The 25157-nt window shown below is 38.2% G+C and overlaps 1 protein-coding gene across 3 annotated transcripts in view; it reads right to left on the bottom strand.

Moving 5' to 3' along the window:
- Positions 1 to 25157, bottom strand: part of LOC139687498 (protein scarlet-like) — a 144154-nt gene that overhangs the window by 90893 nt on the left and 28104 nt on the right. The window contains exon 1 of one of the 3 annotated variants that reach the window (XM_071584686.1): positions 10039 to 10125. The exons of the other annotated variants lie outside the window; for them this stretch is intronic. The gene's annotated coding sequence lies outside the window, so the exon portion shown is untranslated. Of the gene's footprint in view, positions 1 to 10038; positions 10126 to 25157 lie in introns of those variants that run through there. 3 annotated transcript variants of the gene reach the window in all.

Below are 25157 nucleotides of genomic sequence, written 5' to 3'. Positions count from 1 at the left end.
GGTTGAGGCTCCAGAAAAAGCGCAGAATTCTATAGTCAATCTTCGTACTTTGAAAACATATAACGGTTATTCAAATGAAAGTTACTGTGTAAGCTGAATCTCATTGACTACGAGTACAACGCTGACTAGTGTGGTGGAAGGGTTGTGCGTTCTGATGACGCTTAGAGCCGGCGTCCTCGGTAAAATGGACAGCAAATAATAAAATGGAAAACCATACTATTACTAGACATAGAGGGGGAGGAGAGAGAATTTTTGGGGAAGTCCAAAGGAGGTATGAAAAGTTTCATTGGCGATGGAATTCTTAAGACTATGATAGAGAGGAGGACATCGGAAAGGCGAGGTAAGGACAGAAAAATGATAAGCATTTTAAACCCAATGAAGATAGAATCAAAAGAGAAGAATAGAATCAAATTGTGAAGAATAGTTTGGTTTATCAGGTTATCTTTCAGGAAAGACCTAGGAAGTGCAGCGATGATCAGTCTGTGTCAAGTCAAAACCTACCTTAAACGTTAGGCCACACCAATTATAATGATATAACCTAAATACCTCCTACCTTGAGTTGACTTGAACCAAACCAACCGGGTTTATCTATCACAGTATTTCAAATCTACTCTTTGATGATTGTGTTGAATGTAAGACTATAACTGTTCTCTAGCGCGCGTGTCGTTGACATTCTGATTACGTAACGAAACGCATTCGTTCGATGACAGGGCTGCGACGCTCGTCGCATCTCACTTAATTCCGCAAGAAGTCAATCTCGTAGGTAGGAAACCTATCCGTGTCCAGAGTGCATTTGATTGGGTCAAATAGTCTATACGTATCCTAGTTGGTATCTGTGACAGCTTTTGTTCGATCGCGAGAGAAAGATGAATCTATCTAAACGATCGCTTGATTCAAACCACTCAGATAAGCGTGAACAACGTATACATTGCTTTACAACTTCTGAATGCGCGGGAGAAAGAAAACAATAATTAAAATTACCCTATGTATTTCATTCTCACGCTGAAATTTCAACAATATAAGTTCTCGAATAATATAATTATTCTATCAAACACGCGTCGTGCCAATGACGTAGTTTCTCTCTCAAATATTTTTCTTTGGAATGTAACTATGCATATACCTTGTTGCTGAATAGCAATTCACAATAACTAGAACATAAAATTAATTTCATAACTCTCATTTAACAAAATTAAAGATTTTACGAAGGTTTTTTCCATTAATTCGTTCCAATACTTTTCATTATAGTTAACATTTTTCTCCTTTACGGGTCTGTGACTAGCCGCCGCCTTTCAAAGGGAACCTACGATACATTTGGGTAGTCAAAGCAAGATACGGATGGCTTCATGAAGTACATGGCTACTTAGTAACAATCAACTTAACCACGTAAATTCACTATTTTCATATTCAGTAGATGTAGAGCAATCGGAGCAAGTGCCCACCCAACCCTTTCGTCTCTCCCAAACATTATCGGCCCACCGTAGCCCATGCTAGGGAATTTAAAGAAGATTCAGTCAATCAATGAAATTCAACGAGAATATGGTGATCGCTGGCCCCTTTCAGTGCATTACACCGACAGAAAGACAGTGGTTACGGGAAACGGACTTCTCCGGCGTGATTTCCGGCAAAAACCTTGAGTGCACTAAAGGTTGCAAGGGCAGTGGTGCCAAAGGAATACGTCGGCAGACTCGCGACTAGGAGTCGCCAGAGACTTCGTGGTTGTCCACCGTCCACTTCGTATTTTCATGTCGTCAGAGGATGAACTAGGGGCTGCAAAGGTCTCGTATTTTCCATAGTGATGACGAATTGTGCCAGAGAAAATGGGATTCTTTAAATCGCTGTTTGGTATTCAACTTACTATATTACTATCTAATGCTGTGATCTCACCAACTAATTCTATGCTATGCTAAAACTATCATCTCTGTCGGTTAACAATATGATTTATATTTATCTAATCTATCTACGAGATGGTGGATAATGTACTTGCTTCTCACCCCGAGGGCCTGCGTGCGAATCGGCCAAGGTGGCATAATATTTCAGTAATATCCAGATTCCTACTTGTGGGGGCTATGCGAAGGCACTTCAAGTGGAGTACATGGTTCGTCGGATAGTTTGTTAAATTGAGAATCCCTTGGCTCCTTTCGTCAAAAGTAGGCTAATGCCGCCGCTGGGTTTCTCTCCACCTTTCCTCGATTCCCTAAATATCCCACCTCTAAACCATTGGGTTCTACCACCTGACGCAGAATCCCTGCACGAACCCCGATAGTCTGTTTGTCAAAGGGAAGAACTTGGCAGTTACAGACCTTTCTCCCTCTCATACAGTCATTTATTTTGTAAATTTTTCCACGAACGACAAGGCATCAGAATAACATTGTCCGACCGCGGTAGGGTCATATTCGACTCAAAATTTGTCTGGTGTGTATTCACCCCCCGCCAAACACCCTAGCGGTGGCTTTTAGGGTGCTAAAAATACTAATGCTAATAACTAATACTGCGGAAGATCACGAGATTGCTATTTTTCCGTGAAAGTGGGCAGAATAATTTTCGTTGAAGTATCTCCGGATATTTTGTTTCACAATTAGACCAGGTAGGCATTACTACAGCATTCGTTATTACAGACACCACAAAAAAATTTAGTCTTTCATGCGTAGAGTAACAATGAAAACTTAAACGATATAACGGATGCATAGTTTTTGAAGCATTCAATAGTTAGAAGTACGAGTATAAAATTTCACATTGCGTTGCTAAAAGTTTAGTAATTTACAATGTGGGTAGTCAAATATCTGGTGTTTAACCCTAACGCTCTGCCACCGTTGGCATGGCTAGTAGTGTGTCACAAAGATGTGTGACTCGAAATGCAATGAAGCCATTTCTTTTGAGTTACCAATTAATTAAGAGTATCTGCTTCTTGTCCGTCACTTATAGGGGAAAAACATGAGAGCTTTCACCGACTCAGAAAGTCATCGGCTAAAAAGTCAGAAATTCTCGTGAGGCGTTTTTATCACATTTACTTTGCACGAAATACCCCGCACTACAACCTCTCGGGTAGACGAGTTGAGAACCAATAGAACCAGGCGTTAAAATGTAATAATACACATTTACTGAACTCAACGATTTGTTTTTGGTCACCTCGGTGTCCTCGAAGATTTTAGCAATGTTTTTAATCATGACGTTTCTTCTCTCCCTTCGAGTCGAATTTCATTAAAACAAATCATTAGCGGCCTCATAGCGGAGGCGTGATAGTGTGTTCACAAATGTGTGCACAGACTGATATAATTTTCTGAATCTAAAGTTTAATGCATTGATGCCAAAACCTGGTCAAACAAGTTAAGTTGCACAAACCATATCTGCCGGTGATGAAAGTCTCCTACCAGAAATAAAATATACGCTCTTTTTCCAAGCGTCCTAGATCTTATTTAATAGCTGAATCAGAGTACGATGGTAGGCACATTCGTAGTAAAATACGCTGCAAGTTTGCACCTACAAAAAATAAGCGGACTAAAAGCTAAAAATACATTCTTTGTATTCATTATACACGTATTTCTGTAGCGTGAGTGTTCATTGGGATGGTCCGCACGAAATCATTTCGAGTACCAAATACGAAGAAGAGGTCATCAATTGAGAAATAAAAGTAAATTATCACTCGTGATAGCTTCACTACACGCATCTCGTCAGGTAGGTGGTCTTCGATAGATTATTGTCGAACATCCCGCCGATATGAAGAACATGATTTTGTTAGCTGCAGAATTAATTTTTTGTTGTTACGTAACACTTTTAAAAGGAGATATATAAATCCTTGGCCACAAAATGGTAATCAGGCTGTCTTAACTGACAACCGGTTGACGGCTTCACAGTAATTTTCCACCACCCAAATTAATAGTCTTTTGAACTTAATTTATCACAGCTCTTCATAAACAAATTAATAAAATTCACAATCGGAAGGTTCATAAATAAGTTTTAAGGAAACAAAACGACGTGAGGCACGCGACTTTCAAAGAATTAATGTTTTCACTATAAAAAATCGCTGAATTTTATACACCCAGCTGTATTTTTTTCAGATCGGGGAATTAAATGCAAAACTTTCCAGTATTATCAAACTTTGACATTGCTGGCAAGAACTCTTGGCAGTTGTGTATTTTTCTTAGTACCTACGAACTTGAATCAGGGAATTTAAATTTTACTCCTTTACATACTATATTTGTTTTTATTTATTTATACATACCCTACAAGCCACCGCTAAGGTGTGTGGCAGAGGGTGAATACATACCAAACTAATTTTGAACCCAATATGATCTTACTCCAGACAGACAATGTTATACTGATCCCTTATCATTTGTGGAAATAATGACATCTTAACTGTATCTGCTCAAAGCTTAATCTCTCTAATTTTATTAGCATGATCTCTCACACTGTAGTAGGATGGGGTAATATTACATTTTCAACATCACTACTAAAGAGACCTTCTAATTTATGCAAGAGCTTCAATCTATAATTTAACCTTCGCTCCGTGAGCGATTCCCAGCGTAGCTGCTCTAATATTTTGGATACACTACCAAGTTCATCATAATAACGTATTACAAATCTAGCTCCTCTACGCTGCAAGCAATCCCATTCGGCGATTAATCTAAATTCGTGAGGATTCCTTATACTTTTAGCATATTCTAAATGAGGCATAACCAGTGAAAGATAACATTTCTCTTTGACCTTTTCATCACATTTACCAACTACTCTTCTAATGAATCCTAATTTTCTGTTAACTTGTCCAAATATTCCCCGTACCTAAGTATGTTTCACCCAGGAGAGATCATGAGTGAGGGTAAGGCCTAGGTATTTAATTGAGTCTACAGACTCCATTTTGGGGGAATCGGGATGGTTCGGATGCAAACGTAGAGGCTTCCCACCGAGAAGGCCTGGGTTCAAGTCCTGGAGGCAACAAATATTTTTCAGCGGCATCCCGATCCCTAATTGAGGTGTTTAGTGGAGAGAACTCTGAGTGAGTAGGACGTCCGTTGGATGGGCGTTGAACTGCGAACCCATTGGCGCCTTTCAACAACAGTCGGCTAATACCAACGCCGGGTTTCTCTCCACCCTTCCGTTCCCATCCATCCCTAATGGCGCAAATGACCCTAGCTTTCGGTCGCCTCCCATAAAAACTACCCAACTGTATTTTATTTCAGTGTTCCCAATACAGTAGGCGTTCGAGTGGGAATTGCTCATTTTTCTAAAAATTTTTGACTACGCACTTTTTTAAGTTTAATTCTGATTGTCAAGTGTCCTACCAGCGTTGTATACAATTAAGGTCATCTGACAAATGTGTTGGGTCCTCAGGATCACGGAGATCACGTTAAACCACTGCATCGTCGGCAAATAAACGTATCTTACTAGTGACTACGGAGTCAATGTCGTTAACATTGAAACATACTTGTGTACGGGGAATACGTGGACAAGTTAAAAAAAAAAATAGCATTTATTGAAAGAATACTCTGTAAATGTGATGAAAACGTCAAAGGGAAATGTTATCTTTCGCTGGGTAGGTCTCATTTAGAATATGTTGTAAGAATATGGATACTCACGAATTTGGATTAATCGCCGAATTGGATCGCGTGCAGTGTAGAGGAGATGAACTTAGTAGCGTATCCAAAATATTACAGCAGCTTCGCTGGGAATCACTGACGGAGCGAAGGTTAAATTACAAATTGAAGCTGTTGCATAAATTGGGAGAGCGTCTCTTGAGCAGTGATGGGGAAAATGCATTAATAACCCCATCGCACTACGGCAGGAGAGATCATGCTAATAAAATTAGAGAGTTTAAGAGTAGAACAGATAGATTTAAGATGTCATTTTTTCCACAAATGATAAGGGATCAGAACAACATTGTCTTACTACGGTAGGGTTATATCAGAGTCAAAAACACAAACCACAAACAAACAAACCACAAACCTTAGCGGTGACTTACGAGGTATATATACAAAAAAGAATTCAATAGTTATTCGCAGATATCTTTGCCTCTACCTCCCGTTTTAAACTACGATTGCTCCAGTCAATAGATGGGACATTGGAATCTCCACCGATTATAACGTCGCGATCATTGTATTGGGATGAGAAACCTTTGATTTGCTGATATATATTTAGTATTGAATTGTCTCTGTCGACTGGCGATCTGTAGAACGCGGGAACATAAATTCTTTTGGATTGAGGACTTTTCATTTAGCACCAAACGCTTTCCAAATCATTACCCGGAATTACCTCACTACTGTCGCAAGAACATTCAACTGAAATAAAGACACATATTTAAGGACATATAATTTATTAGTCCATGGTACACTTATGGCGGTATCATGCTGGAATTCCTAATTTTACTCTCGATTTTCCGGCGCGCTTTTACGCGTTTGTTCTCACAAAACATCGGCGTTGGAAACTTGAGGAGACTACGAGAAAAGAAGGTCATCACTGTCATTGGCGGGAAACCTCTTCGTAATAGAAATCCTTGACGCCAATTAGATTTATGGCTTTTAAAACGAATTTTACGATGCCATGGTGGATTCCGAGTGTGGTATTCATTGATATATTATAAAAGAAAATAAATTTGGGCAATTCATATGCGAGTTTTGAAGAATAAATATTGCTATCAGAAACACAATTAACCATAATCAAGCATCTTTTGATGTGGCAGATTAAAGATTTATTCGTGATTGCGCATATGGCCACACGGGGCCACACTCTAAAGTAACTTCATTATTCTTGAATTAAGGGACAATAGTTCTTTGTTATTTTTCTCAGCAAATAATCAATTTAAAATGAAATCAATAGTTGGCAAGCTTATTATGAACAGGAAGGAGCAATAACATGGGGTTCCACAGGGTATCATTTTCATTGCCAACTGCGAGGGATAGCCTTAACGGTGACTATGCTGAAAAATAAATATATGATTTTGAAATTTAAGATTGTTCTTAGCTGTACTTTTTGCCCGATCTTTCTATTTGTTTATGTTCACGCTCTACAAGCATGTGTGCATTACTTTTCAGCCTAGCCACGTAGTTTCGCAACAATATAGTATCATCGAGAACTACTACTCTTAAAGTGTAGCAAAACTAGAAGACGATAAAAATTCTATTCTGTGGAAACGCAAAAGTTTTTGTTTCTTCCGTTTCATTAAGACGGAATTCCATTAAGTATTGGCCACAACTACCTCTTGAAGCCAAGGCTATTTCGGAGGACATATAGTAGTACTATTACTTGTCATTCTATAATAATTACGAATGTCGGTTCATTGACAATGGAAGCACGAATCTCACCTTCATTTGGGAGAATAAGTAATCACTCACATATCTCGTTTAGCTATTAATTACCACATTTGTCTTCCACTGTCACGATGCGACACCATCTCCAAATATCTCCCACACTAAAGATAGCCATGTCAATCGACGATACATCCTCTCTCTGCTCTTTCTCTACAAATAACATAAAATACAAGCAAAAACATATCTATCTACCATCATCAAGAGTTTATTAATAGTCACAAGATATTAATTCTTATTAATAGTAGGCTAAAATGTAATACTTTTTGTGCGTAAGAGCCAACTTGCTGTTTTCTTTCAACCATCTGAATGAAGCTTTTTTCATTTGGGCATTCTTGACTTTAACCTCCTCAGCTTTTCAATCTAAATGAAACCACGGAGAGTCATTGGTATTCAGAATGCGCCTCCCGGACTGAATGCCATAAGGAAAGAATCTTGTTAACATGTTCGCCCCAAGTTCTCGGCAAAATAAAAATCGAAGACAATACTTCATGTAGCGAAATGTGTGGAAGGACGATACTAGGTGTTTTCTGATTTATTGATCCGGAGAGGGTACATTTTCAACATGGTAAAGAGGGAAATGTTTAATGGAAAATTTAGTTATTTACAGAATGTTGAAAAAGTGTTATTTTTAAATACTAAAGCGAGTGCAATAGTAAACGAGACATTGAGTAATGAATTTGAGATAAATCATGATGTGAAACAAGGGTGTGAGCAATTTCATCATGGTTGGTAAATGATTTTCATGAATGTGCGAGTTCAATTACGGATTGCATTTGTTGGCAGAATTCTGATGAAAGGATGACGGAAAAAAATTAAAATCCATGTCATATACCGGGAGGATTGTATGCGGAGCATATAAAAGGAGTTGATGTTTGCCAAAGGTAGCAAAGATGACAGTGCACAACAGTGTACAATAGTTCTTATTACATTATCGCATGTGAATGAAAGTTGGGTATGTCGGGATGGGCACAAATATGGACTAATTGTGTTGGGGAGAGGGTCCTAAAGGCTATTGCAAATAAAAAAAATAGGGTGAGGAATAAGTTAAATATGCAAGTAATGTATGTGACATGGATACATTGATGATGTTGGTATATGTAACCACTCTTTTTCAGTTCGTGTGGTTTTTCAAAATGTTTCTATCGCTAATGTTGGCTGTGGGCAGACCCTGCAATTAAAAACTTTGAGAGCACCCCGCACTTTATACTTGGCTGTTGCATTATTCCCGTTTTTATTGCATATGAATGCTTCTTAAAGAATTGCAGTTTCTGAATAAGCATTTGTTTTGACCAACTGAAGCTTGCCTTCTTTTACATATACACAACACACCGCCAACCACCTTAACAGTATGTGGTCGGGGATGTCACGATGGCAGTCATGACAATTTAATGGATGAAGTTAGCATACACGTTTTCGTATCGTATATTTTGCGCAACAAAAAATGGCTGAGATGCTTTTATATATATATATATATATATACATAATATATTATATATTTAATTATATATAATATATATATATATATTATATAATTAAATATATAATATTATATATATATATATATATATATATATATATATATATATATATATATATATATATATATATACATGTTAACATACTTCTTCGACTTTGCAATTATTTACTGACTAATAAGCGAAGAATGGGACCTTTTTTGTATTACTTGGATGTCGTAAGAGAATAACACAACTGATATTTCGTATTAGTAGGAATTTTGTGGCGCCATTGCCCACAGGGCACATTATGGTTGTTCACAATTCGACAAGGTTTGTGGTCTTTATTCATACCGATTGTGACGATTGCTTTTATTAACTACGAGGCCATCCCGAATATGGGGCGGGAAGTATGGATGAGGTATAATTTATGCGCGACGCTTTAGATGAGACGTGTCGGGTCAACCTTCGGAAGTTAAAATCTCTGCCCGTTTCTCGCCGGAACTCAGGCTAGGAATTCCGAGGTTACGAGAGTCGGGGATAGGATGCCGCGGAGGAACGAGTTGAAAGAAGACGAGAGGGAGCTTTCCTGGAGGCACATGGAGTGAGCTCGGCGTAGAGCGCGCGAACCGGTCACACGGCCGGGATTAGTCGCGTTCTTCCGTGGCCGATGCCCCTCTCTCCAAGCTGTGGAGGAGACGCGGCACCTTCCGACCCAGGGAAGGTCCTTGAAAGAAAAAGGAACACTCGGGGAGCTTTCAGATCACCCTCTGGTTCAATGGGTACTTTGCGTTCGTTCACCCTCCCAACCTGGAGACTGAGAAACGGGTCGCGTCCACAAGGCGCGGAAAACGAGGACTCTGAAGTCACTTTTATTTCTCAATTAGACCGGCGGTATTATTCTGAGAAGATGAGTATGTGCGACGGCTTTATACGGCGGACATACGTGAACACTTCACAGAATATCATAATTGGGGGCTGCGTGAAGGGGAAGAAACACCAGCATTTAATCACGGGTCACCAAATCTTGGTGATCTCGCCGTTTTCTAAAAAGAAAGAAATGTTTTCATGCTGGAAAACAGCCGCGTTCATTTATTTTTTTGGTCCCGAATAGCATCGCGTTCCTTTAAATCGCGATTTTCTCGTCGGCGTGCTCCCCTCCCGATCGGAAAACTACGAAATAATGGTGTCGGCACATAGCTCAACTCACCACAGGAAACAAAGTTCGGACTCTTAAGTGTTCTTTTCCCAGCGCTAAACGATAATGAATCTTTCCGTTTGCTTACCCTGCAGAAGAGCTCCTTCGCCGCGTGAACGTCCCAAAGGATTTCCCAAAGCCTCCACCACACGCGCACTTATGTAACTTCAGGCGACGGCAGTTCCACTCTCGACTACCTCTTGGCCGCTCAAACCGACTGGTTATGGTCGTCTCAGTTGGCCGTAAAAACGCCTCGCCCACCACCCTTCCCATCCCATTGCATTCCCTCTCCCTCATGGAACCAGGCCTCCCATCCCCTGGCCCTCTCATGAAACCAATAGCCAATGGAGCGGGTTTTCGCCTTTATTCCCCCACTTTCTCCCCTCATTCCACGGCGCTCTTTGGTCGGATTTTATTTCTCTTTATCACTGTGTTCCCACTGAGCAGGGGACTTAATCAAATGCATTCATTACCTCGACCCGGGTTCAAACCCTCGTGAATTCTTACTGCGGAAGCAACCTGTATTAAGACTCGACTTCTTTTCCTGTCTTGAATAGTGATACATGTAGATCAGATCGACGGCGTAAAGCTAGGGATGCGATACACGTCACGATTATCCTGTGAGGTTACTTGGAAGGGAATCAATTTTTCTTGAGGACACAAGTTACCCTTGTCTTTGGGAAGCTTCCATCGTTTTCACGCCATATAAAACACATTTATGTGATATTACCACGAGAACCTTGTCACTGAATCTTTATGGCTGTCGGCACTCTATTGTTTTTCTAAATGTGTTCCCATTCTCCTTAGAGGACAGATCGTTTAAGTCTGGTTAAGTTCACTCAGCCAATGACATAATTCTGAAGAATGATTGATGCGACGAGACGGCGGGGGAAGGTGGGGAGAAGATAAAATCAATTTTATTGGTTTATGGGGGATGGCGAGTCGGGTGTGAAAGTTGATGGGCTGCCTATCTTCAGAGAAAATATTTTCCCACCGAAAGATGCCACTGGTGCCCCCGTACATAACGTGATACGCTATATCCATAAACACATTAAATTTTAATCGATAACTTACCCAAAAAAACGACATTAAATTAACTAAGAACGTGCAAAACAATATGAATTATAGTGTGCTGCATACCTCATTTCGAATGTTCATTTCACCTTCCCCTTCTTTCATAATTTTTCAATTTAGTCTTCAACTTTGTTCGTAATGCGGTGCTCGCGGATTTCGTAATTGTGTGAGGATAGACCATTAGACTCCCGTTTATTCGCCTCTACGTTAATCGCTGTACGCTTTATCCAGTCTTGATTTCTCCAAACGATAAATTACTAAATATAGACCCTATTTATATTTCGGGTCGAAAAAAGTAAAAAAGTATTATTTATATGAAATAAGTTACATCCTTTTATTAATTTCTCCCATGCTACCCTATTATTGCAAAATATATTTCACCACTGTCATAGCCGCATATAATTTCACATATGCTCTTTGTTCTGTCCCTGAAAAGTCGATACTTCTTGTTATATGAGACTTTATGGCCATATTTCCCCATTACTTTCACAATGTACTCATCCCTTTTCGAGCATTCACTCTTCTATCACGGATACATCTTGTTCGGGGAGTCAACTCTCATCCATTCTACCAGCATGGCAAAACAAGTGTAGTACGTCTGTATCCTGATCATCTTTTTCCGGTACCTCCAATCCACCGCATTATTGCATAACCTTATTTTTCCAGGCTTAGACAAACATGCATTGTTTTAAATACTTCATAATCAAAAAACCACAATCACAGTTTTTCTCTTATGCGCTTAGAATCCACTGAATTCCTTCGGATGATTGTCTAACTAAAGTTTCATCGTCCGAAAATCTAACCGATTTTAATTGCGTAGTTTCAGGTGCGATATGATGGAATTGGAACATACGATAATCGTGACCAAATGATAGCACTTTCTCTATAGTTAAAGATGTATTACCGACCAGGTATCGATTTACTGTGCTGTATCATCTTCAGGATCTGATGATGATGTGGTACAAAAGTCTAGCTGGTGATAAAATTTTGAGCTACTGGAAAAGTGTAATTATTTAGTCAATAAATTCCTACCTCTAGTCCTTCGTATGACTCTCTCACCGTTTCCTCTGCGTGTTCATCGAAAAGTACAGATTATAACGAGGAGCTCTGATTTACCCGTACGATTACCACTGTCCATTATAATTCTCCATTTGATATCTGCAATTGCGCAGTCTGATTCATGCACAGATTTAAAATAAGTCGCTTATCAATGCGATCTACCACCATCTTCTGAAGTGCGTTCTTAATATGTAGTAAATTTACTCCATGACACTCATTTTAGAAATCCACAATGAGAACAAATATACGAGGGTCATCCGGAAAGTAGTACCCGTTCGTGAAATAAAGACACAAAAGTAAATATTAACAAACATAAAAAATTTTATTTGAAAGAGGATACTTTAAACTACTTCTCAACATAATCTCCAAGCAAATTAAGGCATTTGTCATAACGTGTGACAAGTTTCTGTATTCCTGCTGCATAGTCCTTCGCCGCCAGCTCATTGAGATACGCGAGGGACCCATCTTGCACAAATTTTTGCATAATGCAGATGGTGTTTAACAATTTCATGAACAATTGTTCGAGAAACATTGGGAAAATGCTCACAGATGTCATCAATTGTGACGCGCCGATCGTTCCTCACGAATTCGTCAACTGAGCTCACCAGTTGGTCTGTAATGACAGACGGTCTCCCCGAACGCTCATCGTCGTGTGTGTTCCCCCTCCCCATGTTGAAGTTGCGACACCACCGCCGAACAGACGACTCGTCCATTACATTGTCTCCATACACCTCCTTTAATTGGCGATGAATATCACATGGGCGAACGTTTCTTGCATTGAGGAATTTAATCACTGCCCTCACTTCACAACTGGCGGCGTTCTCAATTTTTTTAAACATTGTAAACAATCACAGAAACAACACAGGCAATGCTAGCGTCACGCAACTTGGCTCAGAGAAGGCAGACAAGCCACTGAAGCTATCTGACCTCGTCCAGCGGCTACTCGCGTCGTCAGCACTTCATGCGGCACGAACGGGTACTACTTTCCGGATGACCCTCGTATATTGACATTATTTTGTATGCCATGCCTTCCTATTCGTGAACTTATTACTGTTGTTACATCACGCGGGGCTCTCCTTTTTCTCAAATTACCTTATCTTTCCATAAATAATCATTTGGCCTCTTCTTAATCATTTTTTAAATCCAAAATACGACAGTAGTCGCTTGCAAAATCAAACATATACATCCTATATACTTGATCTATTGCTGCATCCTCTTCTTTGGGATAGGATTACTAGTGATTAAACAAAGCCTTCATAACAACTTCCTCTCTTATAAATGGTAATATTCTTGTAAAAACTTTCTTCTTCCATCCTTCGCGAAACTCTTGAGTATTTTTGCAGAGACTTATTCTATCTCCAAAGCCTATTTTTAAATTTATTCTAATGCTTTCTCTATCTCCCTGCCAAGTTCGCCGGCTTCTTAGCTATCCTAATTGACATGGTATACTTGTACGATGTCTAAATTCCTGGATCCATGGCTTAATATATTTACCATACAGTTATTCAGCGTATTCTATCAATACTTCCGGAATCTCAACGGTTTCGGTAAATACTTCTCAAATCTATCTCTAATATTGCGTTCAGATTTTCTTTTATTTTATCCTGCGAGTACTTTTACCTTCTTGTATAGTGCACACAATTCACTTTGTCTCTATAAAATTGCCATATAATCTCATTTGTCTTAAGACCACGTTTCTTTCTCCCTGTCAGTTTCTTACATTGGTTATTATTAAGCTCTTTGCACTCTTCCCTATTACGAGCATATGTTAAGGTTTCCATTTCCTCCTCCTTTTTATCCTCCTAATCATCTCTTCTGTTATCAATCACTGTCTGATTTTTATCTATTTTTTCATTCTGATTATTCCTTTTGTAGCTTTTGCTACCCATTTAATAAGAAATCCCCTACCTTCCTCACACCATATCCACATTTAAGATTTTATCATCTGCTTCCTGGCATTCCTTTCTTTTCGTTCACCTTAACGCTTCTGCATTCCAGTAACTTTTTTTTCTTGTCTTTTTTATTCTCTTGAAATTGATGCTATTCTACACGAATAGTTAGTTAAGTTACGGTCCAAATTCTCACCTGAGATTAGAGGAAACTGTGAATTTATGTTTCTGTTCCTAAATAAATGCCACATCATCAAATAAGGTCACTGGTTTTTCTTTTTATATAGCGATATTTTGCACACGAATTTGTCTATTTTCATGGTTAAACCACCAAGTAGTTTCTTAAAGATAAAAACTCAATTCCCAACTCCTCAGAAAACAATTTTAAAATTAATCAAAATTATTTAAAAGTACACATCCCCTGAAAAGTAGCCGTGATATGCGTTAAAACTAATTCATTTCCACTAGGAAGTATTAATTAATTTATTACTCCCGAAAAACTGTATTGCTTTTTCACTACGGTCATTTCTTTTCCGAACTTGACTCCCATGCGTGTACCTCACTCTTTCTCCCCCTAATCTTACCATGGCAATTCAACCCCCATCACCAATGTTTCCTGTCAGAACCACCCCGATTACCCTTTCTAATTGCTTGCATACACTTACTACTTTTTCCTTCTCATGATTACTTGTCGGAATGTAAACCTGAACAACAATAAGTTCTTTGGATCCGAACGTCGATTAGCAATAGATCCGAAAATTGTCGTCGGTTGCCGGTGTGCTCAACAGTCTCCACTAAATCCTTACCGTTTTCTCCCCCTTCCCCCGCTCCAACCCTCACTTTCACTCCACCCGAAACCTTCTGAATTTTACCTGAGGAAGGCGGGAAAATTAAAATTTCTTAAATTTATCCTTTTACGTGCTTTATATGTACATACATTTGTATGTTCTACGGTGCCGCCCAAGTGTTATGTTTTCTAGTGAGTTCTTCAACATCATCGATGTATCATATGTATACGTGGGTATATATATATATATATATATATATATATATATATATATATATATAATATAAACACAGATGTAGATTTTTAAAACAGAAACGAAAAGAGGGGAGTGTCCTTTCTTTGTGTTTCCATGTTTTAAAAATTTACATCTCTATTTTTATATATTTGTGCGTCGCCGAAGAGCGTTCTATTTCGAAGAAATTTATATAAATATATATATATATAAATATATGTATATATATCTATATATACATATAGATAGATATATTCTCTGTAGTGCCCATCATATTTATCTTGGGAATGTCAATTAAGGTGGTTTCCCGCTGCCTTCCTCAATAGTGTTTTTAACGTGACACCATCACTTACTGGCCGCCCCACTAGGGTCAGACGCCTTTCCAGCCGCCTCACTGAGGAACAGACGCTGCGTGGACTACCTTTCGTCTGGCTCCTAACCTTCGACCTAACTGGAATGGGTGAACCTACCAGGAGCAATAATACTACTCCCGCCAGCACAGCTCTAGGGGTCATCGGAACGCACAAGCCCTTCCACCACGTCAAGGTTGTAGTCCGGGGAGGGATATATATATATATATATATATATATATATATATATATATATATATATATATATATATATATAACACTTTTTGAAAGTCTCACGGACGTGAATAATAATGTATCACACTTAGCACTAGTGGACACAGACAAAAACACAGAAACACACAAAAAAGAGACTCACTATTTTTCGAATTTTCGGTGGTCGTGACCACCTTTATCAAGGAAGAGAGGGACAGAACTGAAGGGAATACGAGGGCTGGAGCGATGGATGGAAGGGGAAGGTGGGGAGAGAATTCGGAAGGGGGTTTGGAGGGGCAGCGTTAGAAGGGTGGGGAAAATGTAGAAGGTGATGGGGGTGGAAGGGGGATGAAAATATAATTGGAGCAGGGTAATTAATCCCTAATATTGATTCCTGGCCAATTCCAGGACTCCAAGAGCCAGATGAAGGATTGCTCTAATGTTTTCAGTTTCAGTGGAGGATCAGAGGGTGGGAGGGATGCTATGATGGATACACTATAGCAGTTTTTGTCTGTGTCCACTAGTGCTAAGTGTTATACATTATATATATATATATATATATATATATATATATATATATATATATATATATATATATATATATATATATATATATATATATATATATAACAAACTTGGATAGCAACAAACATGATAAGAACACAAAAAGATCACTCGCACGTTATTTCTTGATCATTTCGACGGAATTCAGCTCCGTCTTCATCGGAAGACATGGAAGTAATGAAATTGGTCATTACTACTATTTCTTCCGATGAAGACGGAGCTGAATTTCGTCGAAATGATCAAGAAATAAAGTGTGAGTGATCTTTTTATGTGTTCTTATGTTGTTTGTTGCTGTCCAAGTTTGTTATCAACACTTCCGTGTTACTTCGACGCAATCATATATATATGTGAGTGTGTGTGTGTGCACCATATGGACGGCACCATAGAACACAAAATTAAATAGATAACTTGTTGAAGGACACTCACCTTTTTGATTGTTTGAACTTTCGGCCTTCTCTGAGGCCTTCTTCAAGTCAGACCGGAAGGACTGAGACAAGGACTATGGAGTCTTCGGGGGTTGGGTGTAGGATATGTTGGGAAGGGAATTAAATATGGCGGTTTAATGGGGAATTTTTTGAAATATCGGAAAGCTAGTATGTATGCAGATTCTCGAGTTGTCACCTCTATATTCGTGGCTGAATCCGGTAGGGATTCTAGGATGGTTACGGAGAAACACTGGTCGAAGGAAAGATTGTGGGAATTTGCGTGTGAAGAGATAGAAAGAGAAGATAGTGTGACAGAATTGCAGGAGTACCGGTGATTGCTCATTCGAATGGATAAGTGTGCAATGCATTCGCCTATGTAAAATGAAGTGCATGTTTGCACGACAAAAGAAAAATAATGTTTTTTGAGAGGCAATTAGCGTTGGTATGAGGTGAGGGGTCAATGAGGGGATGTGAGGAGAGGGGAGCAGATCTGATGAGCAGGCATGTTTTACATCGGGGGCAGTTGCAAGTAGGGGTAATATGAGGAAATTTGTCAGTGGGGGGGGGGGGGCGCCAAAGGGTTGGTGGAACTCAGAAATTTTTTGAGATTGGCGGGTCGTCTGAATGCGAGAGAGGGGTATTGGAGCAGTAAGGATGTGGTCGCGTCATTATCGTGTAAAATAGGAAACAGTTCTTAAGAAAAGTTTTTAGTCTGTGGGATCCGGAGAAATTAGTGGTGCAAAGGTTAAGCCCTGCGTCAGATGTGGGATTGTTTTTCTGTGGTATGTGAGATCGGGTGCGGCAGTGGATTTTATTCTCTAGGAGCTTTTCTGGGTAACCATGTTTGTGGAGTGCATGGTGTAGATTGTAGAGGTATTTGTTTAGGGTGGCTGTGGTGTTGAAAATCTGGTGTCCACGGATAGAGAGAGACTTAGGAATCGAGCGTTTGGTGTGAGAAGGGTGGTAGCTGATGAAGTTCCAACTGTTTTTACTCGATATGGTCAAAGAAGCTCCTTTTCAAAATCCACAATGGTTTCATGCCATAGTTTGGTGTCGCAAATGCTATGCGTTTTGCTATTAGTATTCTAAAGAAGGTTGGGTTATGACTGACCAAGTCAATGAGTCATCATAGTTCATACATTTATGACGCGCGAATTGTAAAAGGTAAGACAAAGTAATGTAACGCATTTCGTTCATCGTTCGGAAACAAACCATTCGTTCGTCGTTCCGAAACAAACATCATGTGAACACAAAATGTTTAGAGCACTCCGAGAATCTTATTAATTATTGCAAAGTGCTCCAAAACTTTTGGCTGTTTTGTCATAAATGGAGTAATACCAATTGAATATGCGCGGGGGAGTGCTGTTAAGTTACAACTATTATATAGTTGCGTACGTGAAATCATAATTTTGTCGTGAACACGTCATGTAATTCTGCACCATCAATCCATAAATCTGGTGGTATTGCCCCAATACCATTAGGGGACACATTTAATATTTTAGTTGCCAACTTTATAAAAAGTAACTCAAAAAGATCCTGCTCATTCGACAGAGTGCACTTTAAACTGCAACTTTAAAAATATTTGTCGAAAATATTTAAATTATCTTGGCCATACACGTGACACCTCGAGACAACCGCCTTAAACAAACAACGGCCTTTCTCTATCTCCTGCTCTTTTAGAATCCGAGTTGCCTACCTGCCTTATCTGTATTCCTTGCCTCTGCAGTAGAGACCTAATTATTAAATCTGTACACGAAATTTACTTTTGTCATTTGTACATTAGATTCTTTCCATAATTGTATAACTGAATATTCATATATAGCAATATCCGTTTTTTGTTTACGACTTTCAACTCTTGGTACCTAGGTAGTTACGCTGCAAAATTCTTCCTTCCGTATTACACCGTAACGGTATGTTAGTACACCCAAGTTCTAATGAACTCAGTAAGTCCAGCCCTCCAGTTAAACCCAAACAAATCAAATAGATTATTATGAGCAAGTAAAATGTGAATTGAATGGCATAGGAATAAATGAAAGCAAAGGATCATTATCATAATGCAAATTACACTCGATTCTGTTTCAAAACATTTTCTATGGGATATTTTAAAATCATGTATTCTGTTCTTCGAACTATACTCTTTGAGATATTTGAAATGAAAATTATATAAAAATAATCAGCGCATGGGAAGATTCCTTACCGTGGAAGACTCAATCAAATATGCGCACGGAAAAACTATCAGCTATTAGATCTGATATTAAACGAAATATTTCCTCGCCTTACGTGAGGAAGAAGCTAATGTCGGTCAAACGTTTCTCTCCATCATCCAGCTGTTACTTATTTCCTCTGGGTGCCTGTGATCTTTCTAACCTCGTTGGCGAAAAGAATCCTGGTATATCTCGCGACTTTCACTTTTATCACCATTAGTGCTATTGGGAAATTCATTTCATAGGAAGGGTGTCGTAAATACTCGAGCTAACTATGACCAAACGGGAATTACTTTCTGGACGACCCTCATGTGACAATAGCGGAGTAACTGTAGATAGGCTGATATAATACCGTTTATAACATATAATTATTGTGATATTAGGGCCATATTATTCGTTAGAAATAGTTTAAATCAGAAAACTCGGTGACCAAACTGCTTGCCGTTAAGGAAAAGCAATAGGAATAGTTATGATAAATCTACTGCTGAATAATTCGTACAGGAATTAAGCGGCGAGAGAACGTATCCGAAAGGAAAAAGAGCTAAGGAAACTCACCTGGCATTTTTTGATACATGTACATGTCTGTTCATATGGTAATTGATGTAGTCAAGGGAGAGAGGAAACCAATAACTTGGGGAGGTTGCCATAAACCAATGCTTCAATGAGACATCTTTAGTTATCAATCCATCAGGATTGATTTGTAACAGCCTTTCACATCCATCGTTTGCAATCCTTTTTAGTTCTGAAAAATTTCCATATCCCATTCCCAACATTATCTGCTTTACATATTCCGATCTGGTTCGTCATCTGTAGTTTTTTTCATAAAAATTCCATTGTGACCCGGTGTTCACCAATCCTTCATAATGTAGCAGATATTCAACCCATACGTCCTGCCTTCTTTTCAGTCTTCCGCAGGGATCAATCTTCATCCACTGCCCTCAAAACTTCTTCATTATTCAATTATTCGGTTCAAATTGTCTTGGCCATCCTTCTATAATAACCCATCTCTTACCCCCCAGTCGTTGCTACTCCGCATCTCCCTCAGTCAACACTTCTTCACCATATAGCTTTCATTGGTTTAAACATTCTGTTAAGTGGACGAAGACATGTGGTCGAGTACCAGTATAAGCGTGGTCCAGAAAAACCTGCGACCATTAACACACCTTTTACGTAATACCATGAAACTTCGGAAAGAAAAATGTTACAAGTCGTGTGGAATTTAAACTATTTTCCAAGCGATTCAACTCCAAAACTTGTATAACACTTGTGACGAGAACTTCAAAATGGTCAAAGAATTTGATGAAAATACCAACTGTTTTGGCTACTGTAAGTAAAGGAGCAACGTGCGCAAAATTACGCTAGTGTTTTCCATTTTCATGTTTCATCTAATAAAAAAATTATTTCAACTTTTAGCACAACCATTACAATTATGCCATAAGCTTAGTAAAAGTGATTAAAAACGTCGTGGAGAGCGAACGCTTACCGATAGTGTGCAATTTAAGGAATTTAAATTTCGTATCTATCATAAAACTGTAGCATTAATCAATCAGGTTTCCAATGGTCAATAATAGAAGAGAAGTTTGGAGAGACGAGTAGGATGACGGAAAGGTGAGGATAAAAATGGAAATGTTAACTGGAGAATCCCTCGACGACGGGCTCCTGCAGCATCATCTACACTTGTAGGTGACATTTCTACTTCGTCTCAGCGAAATTGGGTAACGGGTGGTAATCACAGTAGCATGCTGTGGTAGTGTAAAAAGAAGGCAAGAGTAGGTTGGGAGGTACAACATTTATTCAAGGAAGGATCAAAAGAAAAGGGAAAGGATAGAGAAAAATAGCGCGTTACAAAACTGTTTCGACAGAAAAGCCATCTTAGTCAGGCAAAGAATTATTACGGAGTGACTGCCCTACAGATGGTGGGGGAATAAGGCAGAAGAGGAACTAATGGGTGGTAGAAGAGGGGACGGAAAGAGATAAGGATCACGAATCATGATGGGGTGAATGATTCAGAGGTAGGGACGCCATTGATATTCACGTTTATCTTGGAGAAAGAACTGAGCGTATGAATGGTGGTTTGGAGTGCATTCTATTTTTAACGGTAAAAAAATCTATAAAAAGCCAAATAATCATTGATGATATATTATAAGCATTCAAAATAACTAGGAGGAAAGAGACTTATTCATAATAAGAGCATGAGCAAATCTCAAAGAGAAAGATTTCCATTTAGGCTACATCACCGATGTTTCTACTGACATTAACTAAAGAAATAGCGTTTCTGGTCATTTTACGTTAACATTTTCGAATAAAAGCCATCTGGAAAAGACGTCATGTGAAAGGAAGATTTTTTTCAGCCAAACCACTATCATACAATATTAAGTGTGAAATTTGTCTTTGAAGGACGTTCTGGAGGCAAAAAATTACTTTTTCTGCATTTAAAAATACGTGGGATTAAAATAACAATAGCTAAATGATAGATAAGGCACAGTCAAGGCTATCTTAACAACATCAGACATCATAAATGAATTCATCTGTTTCCGGTTAGGTTTGACGATTCAGTTTATGTTCGTGTTGAGTTTTCACGTGGAGTAATCATTATTCAATAGAGAAGAGAGGAAATCCTTCGAGTTGTTCTCACAAAAAAAATGGTGGAAATATTTCATGTTCAGTTGTTTGGCAATCAATTGGCGCCTGAATAATTCATCTGGCTATGATAGACCATTTTCAATAAACATATATTGCTTAAGAAGCTCGAAAAGAGAAAGGTACAACTCACGACTAACGGGTATAAAAATATAACTGATACTCTTAAAAAAATATTTATTTTCCACAACTGGAAAAAGATTATATAACAAATGAAATATGAAGCAACTGTTATGGTTGTAATTTAGTTTTACGTCAAGCGCTCAAAGTTAAATCAAGGAAATGGTGCAAGCAGATTTGATAATTTATAAGGGCAGCTATATCCAAGTACACGGAACAGTCACAAAACAAACACACAGCCTGTAGTTGTTCACTTGCAAATATTTTCTCGTGAAGGACAACTACATGGTTTAGACATACTTCCCATTCGTGGTTCCTTATTAGGGTTTGGTGTGGACATCTTCAAGGAGAGCTCTCTTCTTTAAGAAATCCTAACATAAAAATAGTTCTCAGATAAAGATGGTGCTTCAGAATGAGTTAAATATGTCCATCATTTTCTTTTGCCTTCCAGAGACTTCACTTCTAGGTCAGAATTATAAGTAGACTACCGATTTTTATTTCCTAAAAGTTAAATTATATATAGCTAACAAGGCACTTTGGATGTCTCAATTAGAGTTTTATTAAACGTGATGTAATCTCTAAAAATTACTACAAAAAACGGGAGCATAATTCCTGTCAATACAATTAAAAACCATGAAAAGAGCCAAGGAGTATGCACAAAAATGTTTCCAGGACACGAATTGACCTGTTGCTTCAAATAATTTTGAGAACTTGTTTTACTGGTACGCAGTAAAATATGTTCTCACAATTTCGTTATGCAAAAATAATATTTTTATGCATAAAAAAGTGGCGTTCAATAAATGAGATCGTTATTCAAGTAAATATATATTAAAACATCATAAATAATAATAAATAAACGCTCGTCAGTATAACTCACCCATCATTTAAATGGTCGTACGCGCTGACATGATGAAACCCAATCAATGCCTACGCATTCGGAATAACCGACGTGGTAGGTTAGTTAGTTAGGTCGTACATTTCCGATTTGGTGTTGGCCATCTGACAATGACCATGGTGTGAAGGACACACACCGATCATTGAGTGATCATTTTATTGCCAAGACATAAATATGAGCCGAGCAAAAATCTAATTTTAGTGGCCATTTTTATTACAAAATTATCCCTTTCAATGATTTTGGCACAAAAAGACATAAATATATTTTAAAGTTGAAAAAGGCACATTTAAGTCCAATAAAATGTTCGTTTTAGGAGTTGATAATTCTTTAAACATTTATAAACATTTTTTTATTAAGTTATCTATTCGGACAATAAAAAAGGTTTTACGGAAATATCCGCGGTGTGCTTAAATTCAACCCATTTATTTCCATTATTAGACCTCAATTTCATCGCTTCATTTTTTGCCGGTACTATGTCATAGCTGTAGCAAAGTAAACACAAGGCATACTTTTTCAGTAGTAACCTTATCCTTGCCACTACTACTAATGGTAATAACGATAGTTAAACGTCTTTATTCGGGCGAGACTGAGAGTAAATAGTCCCTTCTTACCCCTAGTCCCTCATAGGGATGTTTTTTGTAGAATTATGTCTTAGATTGCATAATAAAAAGAGGATTAAGGAAATTGTGATCAAAGTAGGTTATGGGGTTTAGTAACATTCCCCCAGAACCACTTAAGGATCTAGGAAAATGTGAAAGGTAGAGTTTGCATGGACTAATTTGTAGCATTTTTGAAAAAGGACTTTGGCCGGAAGCTTTTGCAAATCAATATTAGTTCCCAACTAAAGATAGAAATGTCATGCGAGAACTGTAAAACAATAAGTTTGATTTCATATGCAGCAATGGTGGTACTTAGAATTATTAATAAAAGGATTGAGGAGAAGGAAGATTACTACTTGGGGGGATAAGTTTGGGTTCAGGAAGGGGAGAGGTCCGCGTGATACCATCGCAGGGTTGAGGTCACACTAATAGAAAGAAACGTAGAGAGCAATACGGATGTATTTGTTTATTGCCAGAATTTTGAAAACACCTTTGATAGAGTAAAGTGGATAGAGTTAATGAATATATTACGGAAGGTAGGTAACTTATCCGGAAACTTTACATGTCTTAAATTGGTCGGGTACGTGTGGTGGATGGAGAGTCTGGATGGGCAGTGCTAGGTAAGGGAGAAAGTTAAATTTGCGCATGATCAAGCTAAAGTTAGTCAGTTAGCCATGGGATTACAACTAATGGTAAGCGGTTGAAGATCAATGTAAACAAAACAAAGGTTTTGAAGATTTCGAGGAGGAAGGCTAAATTGAAATAGGAGGGCAAAAATTAAAGTAGGTGGAACAGTTAACCTATCAAGGTAATACTTTGTGCCAAATAGCCAAAGTAGTAGGCACGCAAGAAGAACATTTGCTTTAGGCAAAGAATTTATCACAAGGTAGTGAGAGTTAATGACAGGGAGTAAGGATGCTGAGAAAATATTTATGAAAACTTATTCACCGAAGCAAGATAATAAGTATCGTTTGGAGGCTTCTGCAATGCTTCTGCAGGCATGGAGAAGGATGGAAAAAAATAAATCGGAGCGAATGGAAAACAAACGAGAAAATACTAGTTGTGGTGGGGAGATGGAAAAAAAACTCCAGAATTTTAATCATTGATCAACATAATTTTGATAGACTAGGCAATATAGCGAGAAAGTAATACAATTATTCCATGAAAATAGGCCTCAGAATGTATCGCCATTTTCGGTTGTGAGAAAGTTCTACACTTTTAGAACACTAATTGAAGTTGTGCGCTAGTATTCACACAAACAAAAGTCACATTTTGATTTTGTAACAAAGAGATATGTAATATTTGTGATAATGATCAATGAATATGTTTATTCAGAAAATGATATAATTTTGTTTCAAATTATCTCGCTTCAATGAAAACAAAATAAAGCTGATGATTCATTTACTTCTTCGTTGTTCAATTCGTATTATATATATTCGTATATCGTATTCGTATTCGATTCTAGTTAAATTGATAAGCATTATTGGCCAAAAATGCTTAAAATTTGAGATGTCAGTCGAGAATTTCAATAATTTGAATAGATTCTAACATTTACCAATTTTACTTAAATACGCTGTACTAAATAAAATATAGTTCGATTTTCAGTGCACGTTTGTATGTAATAACAATTTCACTGGACGTGAACAACAAAACTAGGATAAATATTTGAATCCCATTGTTTAAACAGCAATGGATGCCGGGATATCGCAGTTTACAATTTCAGTAATAGGAATAATTTTTTTTTGGAAATCAACCCAGACAATATCCCGTGTTAGTCCACTCTGGGACCGGAGCTCACACATTACCACAGTCCAGTCGATTTTTATTGGGTAGGGAAAGTTTGACCATGACATCGGCACTACTGGCGTTGAGCGTGCCTTTATACAGGTACTGGCGTTACGTAAAATTATTTGATCGCGATCAGATAATAACCGGTTTTGAATTATGAAACCATTTGATGCTCATTTTCTTTCTTCATTTCACGCTATGAGCATGAATGAGATTTGAAAAGGTGGCGTTTTGCTTGGAGAAGGAAAGAAAATTTGATCAAAATATTTTAACTTAAAATGAAGTTAACAGTTTCAGGCTTAACTTTGTGGAATTCCTTCACGATGAGGGTAAAAAATAACAGAAATTTTGCACTTCCACACACTTTT

This window comes from Hetaerina americana, unplaced genomic scaffold, assembly GCF_022747635.1.
Source record: "Hetaerina americana unplaced genomic scaffold, ioHetAmer1.1.p SCAF_2, whole genome shotgun sequence".
Taxonomy (NCBI): Eukaryota; Metazoa; Arthropoda; class Insecta; order Odonata; family Calopterygidae; genus Hetaerina; species Hetaerina americana.
This window is presented reverse-complemented; position numbering and strand designations above follow the sequence as displayed.